Source organism: Phasianus colchicus, chromosome 8 (genome assembly GCF_987193195.1).
Source record: "Phasianus colchicus chromosome 8, bPhaCol1.hap1.1, whole genome shotgun sequence".
NCBI lineage: Eukaryota > Metazoa > Chordata > Aves > Galliformes > Phasianidae > Phasianus > Phasianus colchicus.
This window is the reverse complement of record NC_143443.1, coordinates 8174664-8195398: the sequence shown is the minus strand read 5'-3', so window position 1 is coordinate 8195398 and position 20735 is coordinate 8174664. Positions and strand designations below refer to the sequence as shown.

Here is a 20735-nt window from a genome sequence, read left to right as displayed (position 1 = left end):
ATTTTTTCTTCCTGTGATGTCTTTCACTTTTCCTCCTCAAGACAGCAACTTAGTTTCACTGCCTTGCACTTATTAGTTCTTCAGGAGCTTGACTTATTCATGAGTCTGTTCAGCACCCTGTGCTTCTGCACAGACCTTTTTACTTTCAGATAATTGTGATTCATAGCTGAGTTTTGCAAGAGTTCTTAATCCAAAAAGATTTCTTGAAAAAAGCTTTTCATAAGGCCCGTATCTCTCTGCAGAGTGTTCCTTTGCTGATAACGTTGGATGTTTTGGTGACACTTGACTGAGCGTGGAATGAGAAACTTTCTAGCCAGCTCTTTGCTAGAGGATAAGCATTTTGCAAGTGTTACAGCTGACAGCTGATGTCCTGGGTGGCTGTGAATTCTTTCTTGTGTACAGCCAAGGTCATAAATTCCTTAGTAACTGTATAGCTGGAAACTGTTTAATATATGAGTTACGATGTGTTAGTCTGGTTAGTTTTTTACTAGATGAAGTTACATCAGCACAGACCTGGAGTGATGGAGTAATAAACTCATAGATTCCTTTTCCTGTATGATGCTAATGACAACAGGTGGAAACATTTTATTTCAGTTTTAAAGGGCAATTTGGTCCACTGCTTGGATTCTGACACAGAGGAAAATGTTTCTACTATCATTTCTTTTCTTCAGCCACATTGCTACTGAGAATGAAAAGCCTGATTCTGATTTGTAGGAGGCTTTTAAAGGAAACCTCTGCTAGTGGGGAAAGGAAGCAGAATAAAATGTTTTCCCTAGTTTTTAATGCAGTGCTTGCTACTGTTTGAAGGAAGGAATGGAAACTCAGGATGTTTCATTCTTCTAATTTCATGGGCTGCAGGCTTCCTAAGTGGCACGAGCTATTTTCTTGTAGCCCAAAGACAAACAAATCTCATGCAATCTGCCTGTGGCTGAGGAGGACACTGCAGAGTGGATGGTACATTCAGGCTCCTACTGAGGTTATCACTGCAGCAGTTGGCTTCAGAGCCAGCAGAGCTTGGGAACACAGCCTTGGTGCTTCAGAAACACTACCTTACATTGCAATATGACTGCAGCTAGGGTTTGGTTTACCCCCAGCAGTGCTTTACAGCCTGAGGTCTCTCCTTGTCCCAGCGCCCACAAGCAGTGGCATTGTGTGGATGGGGTAACTGCGAGCACGCTCTCAGCTTTGCAAAGCCCCTTTGCAAACTGTGGCAGTTTTAGCTTTGTAACAACTCATACACTGGATATTTTCTTCTTATGGTTTTAAAGGTAACTGCATTGCATGTCTGTATGGAACTGCGCCAGGCACCGTAACACCGCTTTCATCATTTTATTTGTTGTTGTTGCTAAGGTTGTGTTCCACTTAGTGGAAGGTTGCTAACTTCATGTTACAGCTGTTATCTTGTGCAGTGTAACTCAGGCAGCTGTTACATCGGGCTCACCCAGAGAAGTGTTTGTATGTGCAGGTAATACAGGTAATACAGCTCAGTTAATCTGCAATTCAGCAGTTTAACTTGTAATTTTCTCAGTGAATGCTTATTATTTTCTCTGATACTGATTTTTTCCCCCTCTCTTTTTAAAAAAATGAAAATGGCTTCCCTCTGCCATCTGACCTTCCCAATGGTTTTCATTTCAGAATTTCCAAAGCTTTGTCATTTTTGCATTATATACATTGCAACATTTTCCCAAATACCACAGAGATGCAGTGAGTTTAGGCTTATTCAAAAGAAGAGCCTTCCTTCCTCCCTTCCTTCCATTATTCTTTCTACTATTTCACACTGTAATCTTCATAAAAGAAAACTCTCTGAATTCCTGTTATGGTTTCACTGTAATATGTTGAAATGGATACGTCAGCAGCAGCATTTTTCTTTCTAGATTTGAGGTTCATTAGTCTTCCAGACAAATAGCATATTCCTGAGTTAATGGAAAATTCATGCCAAACTACTTCATATCGACTAACTTTGAGTCACCTCCAATGTTTCTGTTGGCTGGCAAAAAGAGCTGGTATTTTCTGTTTATCAGTTTCCTTTGACTCTCTCTGCAAAGCACTAAATCTAATAGCCTGCAGGTGGAAGACTTCACATTTTAAAAGGAAAAGACAGCTGATTACATGCCGGCAAGCTTCCAATCACACTGCTGAAATGTTGTTTTAAAATCAATTTTGATATCTGATTTGTTTGAGTTGTGTGATGATTTTGATATATATAACATCAAGAAGGCTGATATCTATCTTTTACACTTTTAATGTGAGCACAAATGAACAAATGTTTTAGAATTGTCAAGGTAAATATTACCTGTGCAGCAAACAAACAAACAAACAAAACAACGTGTGGTGTGGTCTCTTATTGGGCTTTAGTTTCATCAGGAAAACGGCCAGTTGCCTTTCAGAGAAGCATCTGAGAAGCCTCTGCTGCTTATATTTCTGGCTGGCTTGCCCTAGAGACTAAACAAAACTGTTAACGAGAAAGACTTTATCCTGACTGAAATTCAGGCTGTGTTTTTTGATGTTTTATGACTATGCATCATACCAAAACAGAAAATCCAAGGAAAAGGTTTAGCTGAGCTCTTGCAGTTGTCAGCTTTCATCCTTTACCGGTGGCAGATTAGAAATATAATGTAGTGACATAGATACAATATCTCATTAAAACTGCATGCTGCAGCTGCTCTCTCACAGAAAATATATTTCCAGTGAAATTGTTGCATTTTTTCCCTTGCTTCCCCTTTCAGAAAATCAAATCAATGTCTCCTTCACCATCTGCTCTTAAGGGAAGAAAATTGACAGAGGTTTTCAGGGAATTAGCTGGAACTGCCTTTCTCTCTCCAGGTCTGATTTAAATTCTATATATATTGTTTTGATTTTCTTAATTCTATGGAGCAGAAATTTGAAGGTTTCTCCTCCCCCCATCCCCCACCGCCTTTCCCCCCTCCCTCACTTGCTCAAATAACAGTAATGGTCCATACCACCTGCTGGAAATGCTTTGCCTCATGGTTTCTTGTTTTTCTTTTTTCTTTTAGAAGATTTATTCAGAAGATCAGGGACTGTGTTGAATGATGGTAGCAGAGCACCGAATAAGCTGTACAGAATTAAAATGGTAAACTGGAGACTGTTGTTTTTTGAGAATATTCTAAGCTCTCAGCTTGGTCTATCTGAGCACCAAAGAAGACTGTAAAAGAGTTGATGACACTTGTAGAAGTGTAACATGGCTGTGCTGGGAAAACAGATGGTGAGAGTACAGTGTGGGAGGACTCCTGGATAATATCCATAAAAAGCCCACAGTCTCAGGTATCACAAAAGGCTAGGGAAAATACAGTATCATTTTACAATGATGCTGAGACATATATTTGGGCTGCCAGGTAAGGGGTAGATTTACTCCTGGCTGCTGCCAAGGCTGTGGTGCAGTCAGAGTAGGGTGCATGTGCCAGACATGCAGCAAGTGTACAGACAGTCTGTGTCTGATTTCCAGGATGGAAGAAGGCATCCTTGTTCCACAGTTTAATCTGTGACAGCTTGTTTAGTCTCCCTTCAATGGAGCTGAAAGGTGTGAGGCGGGTTAATGGAAATATTATGAAGTGGTTACCAAGAAAATATGAGAATCTTATAAATGTTACATCAACATCCCAATTCATTCTCTACATGTGAAATAACTTCATCTCTCCACCTCATTCTTTTTTTTTTTTTTTTTAATGTGTTTTCTCTTTTTCATGCGAAACAAAACAAAAATGTTCATTTTAAAATATGCTTTAAAAGCAGCAAAGCATTTATTTTATTACATGGTTATGGAGTACATCAGTGGTTTGATTTGCTTTGGGACTTTTCCTCTAAAGAATTCTATGTCTACTTGTCTTCTGCAGTCCGGTAACTGAAATTGCTTTATAGTGTTTGTAAAAGAGCAGGTTTGGACACATTAATTCAGATTAGCTGAACTAACATTGCTTTGGTTTAGAGCTCCGTGTAGATTATAAAAATCAAATTAGGAACTGGTTAAATACTGAGAGAAAGGAACCCATGCTCAGCATGTACTCGCTCTGCTGGAGCATGAGGTGCCTGTAGTTGAGTTCACTAATTGAAAATGAATTTGGCTGTATCTACAATGCCATATTACAGTTGTAGCAGCAACCACAGAAGATGTGGTTGCATGTTTTCAGGAAAAATGTGCTAGAAATAACCAGCAGAAATAACCAGAAATAGTGTTCAGTAACAAAAAATTTAGTTCCTTTACTGTCTTGCGGAAATAGACTTTTTGTACCAAATGGCAAGTATCTTTCATATCAGTTGAGTTAAAAGCCAAACATCATGTACTCGCACACGTACATGGTTTACTCTAGTTCAAAACCTAAAATTTGAAAGCAGCACCTAACCACAATTGAAATGATGAGAAAGTTTCTTTTGGAGATAGTTGATTACTTTAAGGTGATTTATTGTATCGGCAGAAATCTCTCCCAGTTCTATTTTAAATTGGCAAAATGGCTATTTGCTCTTTATTGCTTGCCCATCTGAGATATTCCTACTGGAAGTCAGTATTGCTAGGTGTGCAGTTCTTATAACAGCACCATATAAATCAATTTTTATGAGATGACTGGCATTTTTCCTTAATTACTCCTTTTAGGATAAACATTTGAAATAACATTTGATATCTTATGCTTTTCCCATCATCTAGAATACTGCTAGACTATCTCACATCCAGCTGCCTAGTTAGCACAGGCGTCTGAGCTGGTTGCTCTTTCTCATTCTCTGATTCAAAGAAGGATCTTCACGAAGAATTTTAATTCTTTTTGAAGAGATGACTTTTCTGTTACTCAGTAACCAGATGATTCAAAATTCAACTGAAGCTTTCATTTTGGCTGTTGAAGGGTTTTGGACTCCTCAACTTCCCTTTCATACTGTGACATGGAGTATAAGATAGGTTTTTCTATGTTTGCCTTGGGCTTCCTGGATTTGGTGTTCTTTATGATCTAAAATGTCAAAAAGCAAAGACGTATTCATGCATATATTACTTGGATAATATATTGGCTCTAGTTTTGGCAAAGTTTTTTCTAGAACATCACAGCATGCATGGATAATGCTGAGAAACACAAGTGCTAAAACAGATAAGTACATAATTTGCCTTGGGATACATTTTCCATTGTTATGTTGTATTTGATAATGCTTTTTTGAACATTTCAATGTCTTGCTGGAGTATATTTGCCACATAAATAGAGCAGTTTGTGCAGGTAGTAAAGGAAAAACCAAGAAGCCTGGTAGCGATGGGACTGGCAAGTCTTTTCCATGGAGGCAGCAGTACCTGCCCGAGGAAGTTCTATCTGCAGGTAGTGCTTTTGCACAAGCAACACATGGAAAACAAATTGTTTACCAAAAAAAAAGTTTCCATAATTGGTATAAATATACTGCATGTGTTTACCAGCATGCCTGTGTTTATATAAAAATGAAATCTATTGCAGCCCAGAATGCAAATGCATAAGGGACAAAGTTAGAAAATCCCAGAAAATAACAAGGAAGAAGACATTTCCAGAGCTGTTTAGCAAAGCTAGGTTGGCTTAGCAGAGGGAATTATTTTATAGTGTATATATTGCTTTGTATCTTAGTAGAACTTCAGTGAGTCTCTGATTGTGTGACAGTCACCAGTCTGGCTTCCACTTTAGTAATGAAAACTTGATTTCTTCAAGGAGTTGGTTGTGGAGAATTATGTTGGCCTGTTTTTGGTATATTCTTACTTTCAAGTACGGTGCTGATTTTTCTTCTTTATGAATGAAAGTATATTTATGGTCTCTGTTACAAATAATTCTATTAACAACTTCTCAGTTCAGCAGAAAGCTAAAGGTGACTGTACTAGGTCAGCCATGGAGATTAATGACTCCAGGATAAATGCAAAGATCTCACATTGCCAGTACTTTTTGTTGTTGTTGTTGTTGAGAAATAAGAAATGGGGGGGAGGGGGGGATGAAGGGGTAACCAAGAGGCAAAGCCAATAGAAGACTATTGCTGCAGTTCTGATGCTTTGGATTGTCTGTTTATAAGAAAAGGCATCGTGTTATTACTTGAAAATTTGTATAACAACCATCAGTGTAATTTTGAATGTAGTCTTTGACATTTGTGGTACTCTGGGAGTTGCAATATTAGTTTTGTTTTGTTACTAAAGTTGGCATAAACCTTGCTATCTGAGCAGTGGGATAACAGAATAGCATAAATAACAGTATAAGTCCCTGTTTAGAAAATCTGGGATATTTTTGCCACTCATCAGGAGTGCTGATGTATCATAGAGATGACCCTGCTATTCCTCCTATATGGTTTATCTCCACAGATCAGCAGCACAGCGTTTCTACAGGTGTTATTAAATAAAGTTAGATCGAGAAACATTGTCTTGTTGTTGAAGAGCTTTCCAAGATTGGATGTACCAAAATGGCACTGGTGATCTCTTGAGATCTTTGTTTCTTAGGCCCTTATATTTTGTTCTTCACTGGTCATTCTGCTCTTAGACATTTTATTTCATTTTACTAAAAGACTCACTTTATATTAGCCCCTGTTTGAAAGTCATTACAGCACAGTGTATGGGAAGTATTCTGAGGAATTGTCCAGATTTTGTAACAATAACAAGTGTTATCAACCTAATTCATAAATTATATGCTACATAATCAAACATTTTAACCTTAACTAGTGACTTTAAAAATCAAGGAGGGGAATTTAATCAGAGTACTGCACATTTTTGTCTGACATTTAGCTGTGTATATAGTGACCATTGAGTGGTGATTATGCTCAGGGAATTCCATCTTGCAAACAGATTTTCCGTCAATTTCCCCCCCCCCAAGAGATTGCAGAAAGTTTTAAAATCCTTTGGAATCAGTAGAGCTGAGTATTGAAACTGTGTAAACCAAAGACACATTTGTACACATTACAGTGTAACAGAAATGTCACAACAGGCTTTGCAGCTATTCCTTTGACAAAGCAGCTGAATGCTTTGACCTCTGTTGTCCACACTGAAGCACGGCAAAACTTTCCTTAATGCTGTGTGTGCTTTTCTCTTTTTCCCTCAACATTTGAGACCAGTTGGCTCTTAAGAACAGGAACAAAAACCTAGTAATGCAAAGGGAGTATATATATGTTACTGTTAAGACTGTTTGTAACATTTCAGCCAGGGGCTCATTTTAAAGCCAAGAGAATAAAATGCAATTGTAATATAGTTTTATGTCTGAATTGCTCCATTTACTTCTTTTAATATAGCAGACTACTTTTCTGTTGTATCATCTGTAATTTGCTTTATAGCATATTTTAAAAGAGAGAAAACTAAACTCTGAAAATTCTTTCTTCTGTGGTTTTCCTATTATGTTTCAAGCTATACTTTAGGTATAAACTGGACAAAGTTTCCGGCTAAGATATAATTTTTTTTAGTTAAAAACTTTTCCATTATTTTTCAAAGCAATCATAGGATTACAGTATCAATTTCTTTCTGCCTGTTCCGTAGACACCGCCTCTATGTCTGTATTTCTAGCATAGAACCGTGTGTTCCTGAAACAGGTTTGCTGTGGATGCCAAAGAAGAAATTGAAAAGCTGTTTCTGACCTGGAGATCCTGAGTAGAGAATAGATGATAAAAAATGGATGCAGAGCTTTCATACTGCTATCATCACCTCTTAACTACTACTAAGGAATGTTGCAGCTAAGGAATCTTTAAAACTGAAAGCATTATTTTAGCAATAGTCTGTATAGAATGGTGAAAGGCATTTTAGAAGAACAAATACTTGTATGAGTGCACCAAAGCCAAGCAGAACAGCAAACATGTTTGATACATTGAATGGATAAAGCTCTCCTTCCCACAGATTTTTGCACAGATGGTCTTGGGGCAGTGCCAGGAATGTGCAGGTGCAGCAAGCCTTCCCCAGGTCCTCATTCCCTTCAAGCAGCTCTCAGACTCACAAATCCTCAGTTTCCAATGGGGAAATGCATTGCTTTTTGCTTCTCACTAGCTAATTTATAAAGGCTTGCCAGCCAGCTAGAGCACGTGTTGTTGCTTAAAATCCCTTAAAACACTCTGTCTTACCTGGTAAGATACAGCCAACTGAAGGAAAAAAGACACGTTATAACAAGACTCAGAATTATTGCTGATTATCATTGTTTTGCCCTGTAGAAGAAGGTGATGCAGCTCTGTGATGTTGCTATAGTAGCTGCAGTTCTTCTTGAGCATCATCCTGAGATTTAAAAAGGCCATGAAGGCTACTCCAAAGACAGACAGTGATTAATGCTATATTTATACACCCAGAGATCTGGAATAAACCTCAGGAGGTTGTGTAATCTATACTTCTGCCTGAAGGCAAGGTAAACTCCACTTAAAACATTCCATACTGACATTTGTCTAACCTGATTTTAAAGCACCAGAGATGCAGGTTGAATAACATCCCTGGACAATTTGCCCCAACACTTAATCAATTTATCTTTCTCTTCTCTAGCTTTGGCTACTTCTTGCTTTTTGTCATCTGCTTTAGTCCCATAGCTTTTGCAGTGTGTTTATTTGTGAGGCGTGAGCTGAAGGTAAAATAGAGTGGTTCAGCTCTCTGAGGTTAGTTTAAAATAGGAAAATGAAGACCAAAAGAAAAGTTTATTTTGCCTCATGTTAGCCAAATGTACTCTCATTGACTTGGGAATGATTTCTAACTGCATTTCATGTAAATAAATTTGAGCAAATTCTGCTTCTGAAGCACATCGTATCAAATCATTTAGGAACTCTTTGGATGTTTACTGTGCATAAAGATACTGTTGAGAGTAACATCATCAATTTGCATAGAGGCTTTATGTATTTTGGCATAAAATATATAGCATATCCTACAAGATAAATCCTATGAGATAATAATGTATGTGTGATGAAAATTATCTCCCCAAACATTAGTTGTTCTGTCAAAACAACATACTCAAAATCTTATGTGAAATTTGTGTTTCAATAAAATTAGAGGAGCCCATCACCAGGTCTTACAAAGGTGGTTTATGATGCTCGAAGTGTACTGTCTACAAATTAGCAAAATGTATTTTCTAGATAATGTCTAGACAGACAAAAGAGGTCTGTGCTGCAGTTTCTGATAGTCTGGTTTATGCTGGGCATATTGGAGCTAAGGAGCATGGCAGTGGTTCTGCTCTACTTACATAGGGTGTGAGTGTTGTATACAAAGACCCACGTACCTGTTGGTACCTGAATGCAGCGTCAGTTGGCCCCTAGGACATGGTGACAGATTGTGTCGCTTGTGTCCCACTGAGGTTGTGTGTTGAGCACAGCTTGCTTAACATAAGGTGGCCACGGAACATGTTGCTTCTATTTTACCTTTTAAAATAAATATTCCTTTATGAATATTTGTATCTGTTGAATGCCTAATTGTTTTTATACATTTATCTGTACTTATTGCATGCAAGAGCGTTATACTAAAGTTTATAATTGGTGCTGGGAAAATGAATTAAGGTATTCCATGATGAAAGACTGAGACATGATTCATCCATCTGATGTGAAATATAAAGTGAAAATGCCTACAGTACACTAGGCAGAAAGAATGTCTGTATTTAATTCACTGGGAACAATCAATTAAACAACATTTCTAATTTGCATCAGTCAAAACTAAATTTGTCTTCTGTTGGTTCTAACTTTATGATCCATTTCATTCCTGAATGTATGCTGGATTTGATCTTAAAAGAGTTCCATGTGCACTATGCAGTCTGATGCAACTGAGTGCCAGATGTATGATTTTTAGCATTCTAACAAATACCATTACTTGTAAAATGATATCAGTCCTGACAGCTACTGCAAGTGGTAAGGAAATTAAACTCAGTGCTACCGAAACACCTGAGCTCCAGTCCTGGTTTTAAATCTCTGGTGCCTTTAATGGTGGATATTAGAAAATGTAAAACTGGATGCATCTATATACGTGTGCTTTCTTTTTTTTTGTATTCTTGTCATTGAAAATAATGTAATTGCACTGGCCATCTACACATTACTTCTGTATGTGACATAGTAGTCTTAATAAAAGACTTGCATTCAGCTCAGAAAAAAATTAGAATTTCTCTACAAAATACTGTATAAATGCCTGTTTGACAGCCTGCTAGGAGGTGGGTATTTGCTCCCTTATAGTCCCTCTGTTGAACGGCTCAGGGCTTTTCATTTTGTCTGACAAAATACTTAATGGAAAAAGGTTGGCACATTTTTGCCTCATCCTCCAGAAGAGGATCTATGTCCTTCACTGTACAGTAAGATTAGGAGAGAAGCTCCAAGTATGTTCCTCTCCTGAGCAGAAGGAGACCAGATGCACACATTCCCTAAACCCCTAATTTATATTTCCCATTTTTATTGTAATATTTTTATAATGTTTCATTTTGGGGAATGGGATTCATGCGGGAAACTTGAGTGCCACTGAATTCAAGAGATGTATTCAGAATCCTAGTCCTCCCTTGTGTTGAATTATAGACAAACTGAAGAATTTAACTGGAGAGACTCATTCTCTGTAGCCCAGAATTTTGAAGACTTTTTGGAGATGAACAGCTGAATTTTCACATTCACTCTCCAGGAGGTCAGGTTGAGTTGTGATTCCTGGTCATTCATGCATGAATCCAGGGATGGTAGGAGAAGATTGAAATGCTGAAAAAGGAAAGGAAGGGAAGGAGAGGGTAAGCATCTCTCTCTCTTTTTTTTTTTTTTTTTTTTTTTTTTTTTGGTAACCCATTAAATAAGGTTACTTTTTTTTTTTTTCCTTTAAAAAAGAATCTGCAAGCGGGAATGTTTTGTTTGTATCCAAGTAGGTACTGAGCTGGCACTCTTTGCTTCTTGTCCTTTTGTCACTAATGACTAAATGATGGAGTTCTAAACAGGTATGTTTAACTTTAGCAAGCCATACAGGGGTTACTCTTAATCACTAGGTTAAATTAACTGGGCACATCCTGCTTTAATTCCTTAGCATTTGCCAAAAATCAAACCATTTTTAATGAAACAAAATCAATCCATTCAAAGTATTATTGTAATGTTTGTATCTTAGCTGCTCAGGAGAATTCCGTCTATAGAAAATGGTTTCTTCATGCTGCTCTGATGCAAACTTACTAGCTTCCAAATAAATTAGAACTCGGGCAATTCTATTCATTTCAGACCTTGTAGCATCATCTGCTTATCTGTCCTATCTGTTTAGCCCCTATCATTGCAGATAGGGATGTTGGGCAAACACTGAACGTGTTAGAATTTCTGCTCCTATCTTAGAGTGAAATGTCTACATCCCAGCAATGGCAAATAAGAGCTGGCAGCAGGAGAGAATGAATACAAATGTTAATCTGGCAGTAGTTGATATAAATCAAAGTATAAATCTTACATCTGAGGTAGCTGTATATGAAAGATCTTTCATACAACTCTGTTAATAAATTCTATTTTTTAAAAAAGTCTGGCTTTTCTTTTTTTTTTTTTTTCCAAATCTGGAATGGAGAATGAGAACAAACAAAAATGTGTATTTATAGTTTTATGGCAGTTCTAATTTTAATCCAAGCTCTTATCAGTCAGTTCTGTAATTATTTCTAATTGTTCAGAACTCACAGAGGTTATATTATAAACTGCACTCTGAAGACTGTTAAAAAAACCAGAGTAATAGTAAGCTGCCAGAAGATCAAAATAAGCAAAATACTCATTTCCCATAAAATTTGCATTAGTTGCAAATAGGCATTACACACATTTATTCAATCAACTGATCATTTGTGCATACAAAAACCCAGTTTAATGAATACATGATGGAGAAATGTGGATTGTGCTTTCATGTTCGTATGAGTTACTGGTTGTGTGTATCTTTTACATAAACATGGCATCCTAGCTATCTGGTTTGTTAGGATTAAAGAGCAGGTATTGGACTTGATTCCATGCCTGGAATTATAAGATAGTTTCTTATGGTCATGCATATTTCCTAGCGCTCATTCAGTGGAAAAGATGAACATTGTAACAGCTTACATAGTTAGGACATAGTTAGTTACATAGTCAGAAACCTAACTGTGTGTGTGTTTGTTTTAAACGAAATGTAAAATAAAGGAAGCATAGTCAGCAACCCCAAACTCTGCCTTGGATGAATTAGACTTGCAAGTTTTCAGAGATTCTATAATTTATTTCTGGGTATAGCTGAAAGCCACATCAACCACGACAGTTTCTTTACAGTGCATTGTTAAGAACTGGTTACTCACAAGAAGGCTCGTCTAAACATCTTGGTTTGCAGGTTTTGCAGAACAAACAAACAAAGAAAAAACAACTCAAAAAGCCAGCCCGATTTGTGTGTCTCCATAAATATAGGGAAGATAAATTACTTTGACTCCTATCCATCCCTTCTTCTAGCTTATTATTTCTCTGCTATCAGAGTTAATTCCTTCTGTGTTTACAGAAAATCTATCATCAGGATTCAGACTTTTCATTTCTTCTGTTTTCCTAGCTCAGTAGGAGACCAATTCCCCCCTCCTCAGATTTCAGTACATCTTCTTCTCCATATGAATAAATCAGATTTTGTCAACTTTCCTTATTACTCTGCTCTGAGATACCTCTGCCCAAGTGTAATTTTACAATCAAAAGGCTTTTTTTGCATGCACAGTTTTTGGAAAATCTACTGGTTAGAAAGAGCTAACAGTAAGCCTAAGACAAGTCATTCAGAAAGTAGTTCAACAGGAGGTTAAATATGTTATGTTGTTGTTTATTTTCTTGCAGGGTATATTAATCTCTAAAATGCTAGCTTGGCAGTCAGAAACTTGGGACTTCTGTTAGACTGACTTTGAAGGAAACAACAATGCTTTCTTCATCTCTATGTTTGTGGCTCCAGGTCTTTTTCAGTTTTCATCTTGAGAGGCCATTAGAAAGCAAGATTCAAACATATTTAACCTAGGTTTTTAGCAGCCTTGTGTAGCAATTGGACAGATCAATACAATGGAAAAAGCATTACCACAAAGGTGTAATGACAAAAGAAGCAGTATGATAGAAAGGTGCTATAAAGAAAGGGAAAAAGATTGCTCACCTGTATCAGAAGATTCTAGATTTGCAGGGGAAAGCTCCACCAAGGAGGGATCTGCAGGAATAACTATTCCCCAGTGGCAGTCAGCCCTTAAATTAAGTCTAAGAGAGGTGCAGCCAGGCTCCACCCCTTCTGGTCCCACAGCTGAATTGCTTTCACCTGTGCTCCCAGGGCTGATCAGGTCCTTTCCCCACATGCTTAATCAGTGGTTCAGGCCGTGACTCAACACTTCCCATACACCTTGTTAAAGCCACATTTCAAAGTAAATACATAATATGAAGCTTCTTTCAGATAGCAGGGATATATTTCTAATTTATGCTTGTATGAATGCCAGTAAGAGCATACGTTATATAGATGTTGCCTTTGTCTGAAACAGTTAGAATAATGCTTTCCTAGATTAATGAGAGGCTTTCAGGTTCTCAAGTTATGTGGTTGTTAATCTTACAACTGGATGATTTCTTTCTGCAGAAGAACGCATTGTGTTGATTTCAGCAATAGCAAAAATCATATTCTGAAAACTGCATACTGTAGAAACATATATAGAAACACAGATGGCTGGCTGATGGTTTGAGTTATGGAAACCACGTGATTCTTAAGATTCCTAGCATGTTTCATGCCTAAGATAGCATCCAGACTTAGATTGTGCTGTCTACATCACTGCAATGATGGCAGTGATCCCAAGCTGTAAGCAAACTTGTTTCTTGCATCTTCATTGCTCCTGGGAAGAACAAGTAGATCTGCTTATATATGAGAAGTTTTGAGCTTCTTTCCTTAACCTTTTTAATTGCCAGAGACTAGCTAATTAAAAACTTTTGAGGTTTGTCATCCTGAGACACTTAGAGACTGAGACTTTACAAGAGGGACATGAAGCAGGTGGACAGAACACAGGAATGTGGGGGATAGCAAAGTAATTTTAGAGTGTATAGCAAAACACAACTTCGTGCTTCATGCAGCTAATTTGGAAGTTAATCTCCTGAGAGCACCAGAGTGAAGAATATTGCACTTAACAAGTTAGCTGTTTTTCAGGAAATATACATAAGGTTTTGGTTACTGAGTATTTTGGCTCTTCTGTGCATACCTCAGACCTGTGTCTCTGAAGGAGAAGAACTGCGTCACGTTATTGATGAACTTGTATGTATCTCACTACTGAGAGAAGGAGAATTAATCTTAAGGGTAGCTGCTGTGGATTTTCTTTTGCAGGTTTTGCAAACTATTAGAATACAGCCAGTATAAATCAAACACCTGCTGAGATAGTTGGCTGAAATCTGCAGAAATATCTACATCTTAGAAATTAAAATTTTCAACTGCAAAGTCTTAGTTATTCTTTTGTATGCATGTAATCATTTATATGTAGTTATATTAATAAGAGAGGGAGTATGTCCCAGTGTTACTCTAGTTATGCACTTTCTCCTGCTGTATAAACAGATCGCAACTGGTAACAAATTGTTCATTTTGGAGCACGTGAAAGCAGAACATTAGCTATGCATTGAGATGTTGAAGTTATTGTAGAGGAAGTTGTTTTTTTTTATTCAGTATTATTTATAAGCCATGTACTGATGTAAAGAGCTCTCTCTTCCTGTTATAATGTTATAGTTGTACACAATGTCAGAAGTATTTAGGATTTTTAGTAAGCAGGTAAAAACATTTAAGAATCTGTGCTGAAAGGAAGAGACATTCTGTTTAAGTATCACTGAGAATCTCAAATTTAAGACAAGATTTGAATAGATTGCCCAATGGATCTGAATTGTTGCATCACGTACGAATGTCCAAGAGGCCATGAAATAGAAGGTGTAACAACATTTAAGATACACCAACCTTGCTTTGATAGGGCTGGAAAGAGGTAACAGCGCAACTTAATGTTGACCTTTAGGTAAAGCAGATACTAATGTTTGTATATTTACAACTGGTAAGTCCTGGGATGTTGCATATAGGCCAGGGGAAAAAAAAAAAAAAGGCTGACAAAATAGACACTACATTTAATCAATACAGGGAAATGTCACTGTTTTTCTAGACTTAATCTGAGACATATTCTTGTAGTATTACTCTTTCTCAAATGTAATCTATTAAAGAAGAAAGTTTCTTTTATGCAGATCAGAGGGCATTATGAAAGAAGTGGATGATGATTCCTGTTGAGTGGCAGCAGTGTTGTGATTCACCCTTTTCATGGGTGTAATTCCCTACATTTGTAATGGATTTTGAAAATTGGAACAGGTTTCTGTCAACAAACAAAATATTAATGAAATGTAGGGTTGCATAATATATTTTCTGCATAATGTAATCTTTTTTCCAAGAAAATGAAATGACCTCCTAAAACAAACCAAGCACTTGATTATTTTTGTGGGTCCTTTCCAACTCAGAATATTCTATGACTGTATGGTTCTGTGAAATTCTTGATAGTCTTATTTTGCTGTGAGTTAAAAAGTATTTGGGTAAGTGTATAGGCTTATTTATTTGAAGAGCCTATGCAGCTTTGATGCACAAGATAAAATTTCCTTAACTTTTCGTTATATGACTTCTCACCATGTCTGTTTCATTAACTGCAATCAGTTTTTCATGCTTCTGAGTATGAAACATTTCAACATTTTTGAAAAGCATGCTGTGCACGAGCTGAGGAAACTCGAAAGTTCATCAGCACACACAATTAAATATTTTTCTGACCAATGACCTAGAAATTTTCACACTGATAGCAGAGAGATGCTTGACTACCCTACTCCAGCATTCAGAGAATCAACCAAATGCTCTTACACTGTGGATTCAATTCAGTATTTCTTTTGTTAATGCCTCATCCCCCATTTGATAGCACTAACTTTTTGTCCTCATTCTCACATTTTCCCACATCTAAGTCTGCAAGAAGGTATTAATATCAAGGCTTTTGGCAACAACATGGGGAAAACAACTGGATTTTATACAGTCAAGGTGAGAACAGTAAATAATAAAGCTCGTTCGTCCTATTTTCCATCAGTGGCGATGTCAGATAAATCTGATTAAAGACTCTTGGAAAACGTAACGCAGGTGATTTATTACATGCGTAGTTTTAGGTGTAAGTGTAATCTTGAAACATGGTACCTCTATATATTCACTTGGTGATAGATACAGAGCAAAATAGCAGATGAATTACAGCAGCATGTAATGACAGCTACAGTATATCTCCCCAGCTGATTTCAGGTGATGAGTTGAAAAGTCAGTGTTGGCTGCATTGGGTAGATATGAGAATCATTTACTGCAAAGGATGATAGGACAGTCTGCAGTAAGAATTAAAATTGTAAAGCTTTGTCTGGTCATGCACTGGGGGAACAGGTTTAATTTGATTTCTTTTCTCTTGCCTGCCAACTGACTTTAGCACATGATAGTTTGTGAACATGAACTAGTAATAAATTCATTTGCCTACTCAGTGTCTCATATACAAAGAGTAGCTAAAGATTTCTAAACTTTTCAAAGTATTGGAGAGTCATTTTAACAGTGTATGAGGACAAGTGTTTACTCTGTGTTGAAGAGAGTGGGCTAATAATGAAGGAACACTAAACTTTATTCCTTACAGATTTGATATTCTTACTGTTTTAAAAATACAGAATGCTTTCTGCCAGAAGATGGTTGTCCCTCAAGCTCTCCCTAAAAGCATAGCTGTTCCTGAGCTCTGTTGCATTTTGTTCTGATTGAGGACTCAAGTACTTTTATTCTGCTTGAAATTCACTGCACAGAACTATAACATGATAATGAGGGACTTGTAGAGGACCTGCAGGTGGGGCACAGGTGCCTAGTAGCAGGATGACACAATCTTTCATCTTTCCAGTCTCACATTCAACTTTATTTACCTTACTTATGGCTAAAAATTATTTTTTTTTATTTCTGCTAGAGACAAAAACGCTTTCCTAATGCTAACCTACCCTATGCTTTATTTAAAATTTCAAGATACACTTATATATATAATTGTTTGCTTAGATTTACACTGTGATTCTGCTTTAGTAATCGTGTCAGGATTATGAAATGCAGGGCAATTGAGAACAAACAAGCAGAAATGATTTAAAGGCTTACTTTTTAAAAGAGAGCTATTAAACAGGTTAGTCACAATCGTGACTCATTTCAGTTGTGAGTCATGCTTACTTTTTGTAGCTATACATTATCTGGCTTTCCTGTTTCTCCACACAGCTATGAGTAATGCTGAGTTAAGATGCATTACTGCTTTGGAGAATGCTTTTTCCTTACTTTGCAGGATGCCCTATCTGAATACATTTTTACATTTATAATGTCATTGTTTGGCCCATTCTTTCTACCACTGAGTTGCTGGCTGCATAAAATAAGTAATGAAATAAGAAGTATTAAGAAGCACTGGGTCGATGAGAGGGAGCAAGTAAGGGACCTCCCCCTCAGCCTGTGATTTGCACCATTTTTGTGGGGGTTAATTTGATATATTAATATTCATTTTGTCTTAAATGGGCCTGTTAGCAACCCACAGCAGCTGGGACAGGAATTTTGGGATGGTTATAAAAGATATATATAGTTTGTAGGGAAGAGTTTGAACAGCTAGGGGGGGAGGCAAAAATTTGTCCTGAAATGGTGACTGGATTGTTAGCTTCATAACTGTTGAAGCTGGGTTTGGATGTGGGATTCTTTTTTGGCTTTTTTTTCCCCCTTCTATATTTGTAGTGAGCATGCATCAACACAGCTGTAGTGTTAGGCATAATCCCAGAGTCTTTACAACTATCATTCCAGAAATAAAATTAGTATAATATGTATTGGCCAACTGTTTTTCAACTTGGTGGCTATCTAAAATTAGTCTGAAACTGTGTAGGTGCTTACACATGGGCTTGAGAGTCTGGGTTAGAAAATGTAGGCTGTAGTGCTTCAAGCATCAGGAAAGAGAGGAGTTACTGTAGCTCTGAATGCTTTTGAATATGCCTACATTTAGACTGCAATCTGCATTGCTGTGTTTTAAAAAGTACTGTCAGCACTTTGTTAATATAAAGACCAGACTATATTTCCATGAACAACAACAAAAAAGATATTACAGTCATGGTCTCAAGAATAATTTATTACTTTTCTCACTGGCTCAGCTTTTGAAAATTTTCTAACGACTTTGATTCTCTCAAAAATGGATAGCTTACCTAGAAACGATGTTTCCTTCACGACTGATGTCTTGTTGGTTGGTCCTGCATGATTGCTCAACGAAAATTATTACTAAAATTAGAATAAAAACATCTTATTTTCACTTCTGCACTGAATAATATAAAACCAAGGACAATGTTCTCTAGTTAATCAAAGAAGTCAGGGAACAAACAATTTGAATTGGAAAATGTGATGATGTCATCAAGAGCACTCAATGTGCTTTGCAACAAAGAATGCCTCAAAAGGGAAAAGCAATTTTCAGTGTCCTTTTGTAACAGAACTCTTGCAATAGATAACAAAATGGTAAAACTTCTGCTTTTGCAAATGACTTTTTCATGTGTTTCTGCTTCCTTTCAGCAGATCTTATGCAGGAAATATCTGAGTCACAAATAGGTTTTACAGAGGCCACATTCGTGCAAGAAGGGGTAATTTTTTCAGTATCATCAGTTGTTGTAAAGCTGCATAAGGTCATTGTAGAGAAAATAATTGCTTTCAAATACTTTTTCATCCCTAAAGTGCATTTTTAGCCTGGGATGTGAGTGTTCAAAAAAAGAAAAACAACTGAAAAAGAACATGAGGAAAGCGTTTTACAACCAAAGCACTGACTGCTGCCCACTGTGTGTGGGCAGTTCATAGACTTAATTGTGGAGACATCGGTGAGGTCATTAAGCAGAATGAAAAGATGGCTCTTGCAAATATGGTTAAGGTTTGTTTTTTTGGTCCTTGGAAGAGTGCATGCACTCAGGAATTGGAAAGAACTAACACCAGGTAAATCAAGGAGTAATGTAAGGAGCCTTGAGTGGTGACATGAGTGACAGATCTCCTGTGGACTGCCTATGTCAGAATTCAGATTGCAATAACAGGACAAAGTTCTGCTGCCTAACAAATGGAGACATCCCACACATCCCATGCATGAGGCATGTCTGCAAACATGCTTGAACTCATTGCTATCTCAGGATATTTTTTGCATGACAAAGGAGTCAAGCTCACAATATGAAAGCACAAGTTCTTAAGTAATGCGTGGTGTGTCAGGAGAACAAAAGCTGAGAGCACTGACAACGTGCAATTACAAGGATACTTCCTTAGCTTTGTAACACAACTAGGTTCTGTTTTCTGTGTTTCAGACCACGATACACATTAATCTATCTTTCTGAACAGCCATCACACATAAGAAAATGCATTTAAGTAATGAAAAGGTAACTTTGAATATTGTGTGTAATGCATCTCTGTGCCTTTTATTTACATTTTCTGTACAGTTCTGGTTTTATTCCACAAAACTGAATATTATGTAAAAGGATTATCTTATTTAATTCCTGTGATTTTCTTTCCTGTCCTGACAGAAAGACACATTCTGCCTAGGGTGTACGTTCAGGTAAAAGATTTCCTGTCTTTCCTTTTATCTAAGGTGTATACGTGCTTAATGGGGAAAAAAAAGCGTGGAGTTGAACACTTTCACAAACTTCTTAAGAGCAAACTTATCTGTGTTGGGGAGTGATGCATCACTCTTTCAGGAAGCTAAAATAGTAGGTGGTTGGACTGGGAGTCTGGATAGAAGTCAAATGAAAGAGGACTACTTGCTGTGAAAAGAAATTAAAACAGCAAGGTAGAAGCTGAGCAGGAGTTGCCCACTGACCGTGGCTAATGCTGACTGGCACATTCACTGCTTTTTGGTGAAATACCAGTGCAAGGGAATATGCCATAACTGATGAGGCTTTTCTGATGTCAATAATGGGGATATCAGGAAATTTAATGGTCTGAATCAGATGTTTTAAGTGTCATTGGCTGTACATTAGAACAAATAGATATCCAGACAGAACAACTTGGAAAGAAATAGTCATGCATTTTTTTTGTAGTAAAAATGAGAGCGAGCAACTGGATTTTCATAAGCCACTTCACAATTAGATAAGCTAATGCCCATAAGTAAAACAGCTTGGGAGGGCTCCAAAGGTGCCTGCGAGAAGTTGAGGCTATCTTGCTTTTAGACTTGTGACATGAGTGAGCTTAGGAAAGGCCACGTAAGTGAACACATTATATTAACTTTTGTCTTAATGACTGCAACAATCAAAATGAAAATGTGGTGAAATGGTGATAAAGGTGTAATAAAAAAAGGTATTACAAAGGGAAAGTACTTACCTGTCTCTAAAGGCATAGGCTCAGAGGGAAAACCCCACAAGGGAAGGGTCTCCAACCAAAGATCCTTCAGCAGTTTCAGTCAGCCCTTAAATGAGGTCTAACAGAGGTGCTGCCACACTCCACCCCTTCTGGTCACACAGCTGAATTGTCTTCACCTGTGCTCCCAGGGCTGAGCAGGAGCTCAATCAGTGGTTCAGGCCGTGACTCAGCAGTTACCATACAATGACATAATATATTCTGAGATTAATAAACGTTCATTAAAGAAATAAGAAAATTTATACCTTTAAAAAACAGATACTTACTCAAGTGAATGGGGTTAAAAAACTCCCCATGAGATCTTTTGGCTTGCTCCCTTTGTATTTTCTGTGCAAATGGAGATTCCTTATTACATGGAATATAGGAAGTAATGTTATTGCTAGATTTCAGACTTAAAATATGCAGTAATGTGAGGTAAAGCTGAATTAATAAATAAACATCCGAGTGTATTTGTATAGCAGTTTCGTTTCCAGGTGAGAAG

The 20735-nt window shown here is 37.3% G+C and overlaps 1 long non-coding RNA gene across 1 annotated transcript; it reads right to left on the bottom strand.

The window, feature by feature from the left end:
• Positions 1-9543: 9543 nt before the first annotated feature.
• Positions 9544-20286, bottom strand: LOC116238810 (uncharacterized). The gene is made up of 3 exons (XR_004168994.2): positions 20219-20286; positions 18085-18157; positions 9544-10602 (listed from the first exon to the last, which is right to left on the bottom strand). It is a non-coding gene; the product is annotated as an uncharacterized LOC116238810 (long non-coding RNA).
• Between the last annotated feature and the right edge of the window lie 449 nt (positions 20287-20735).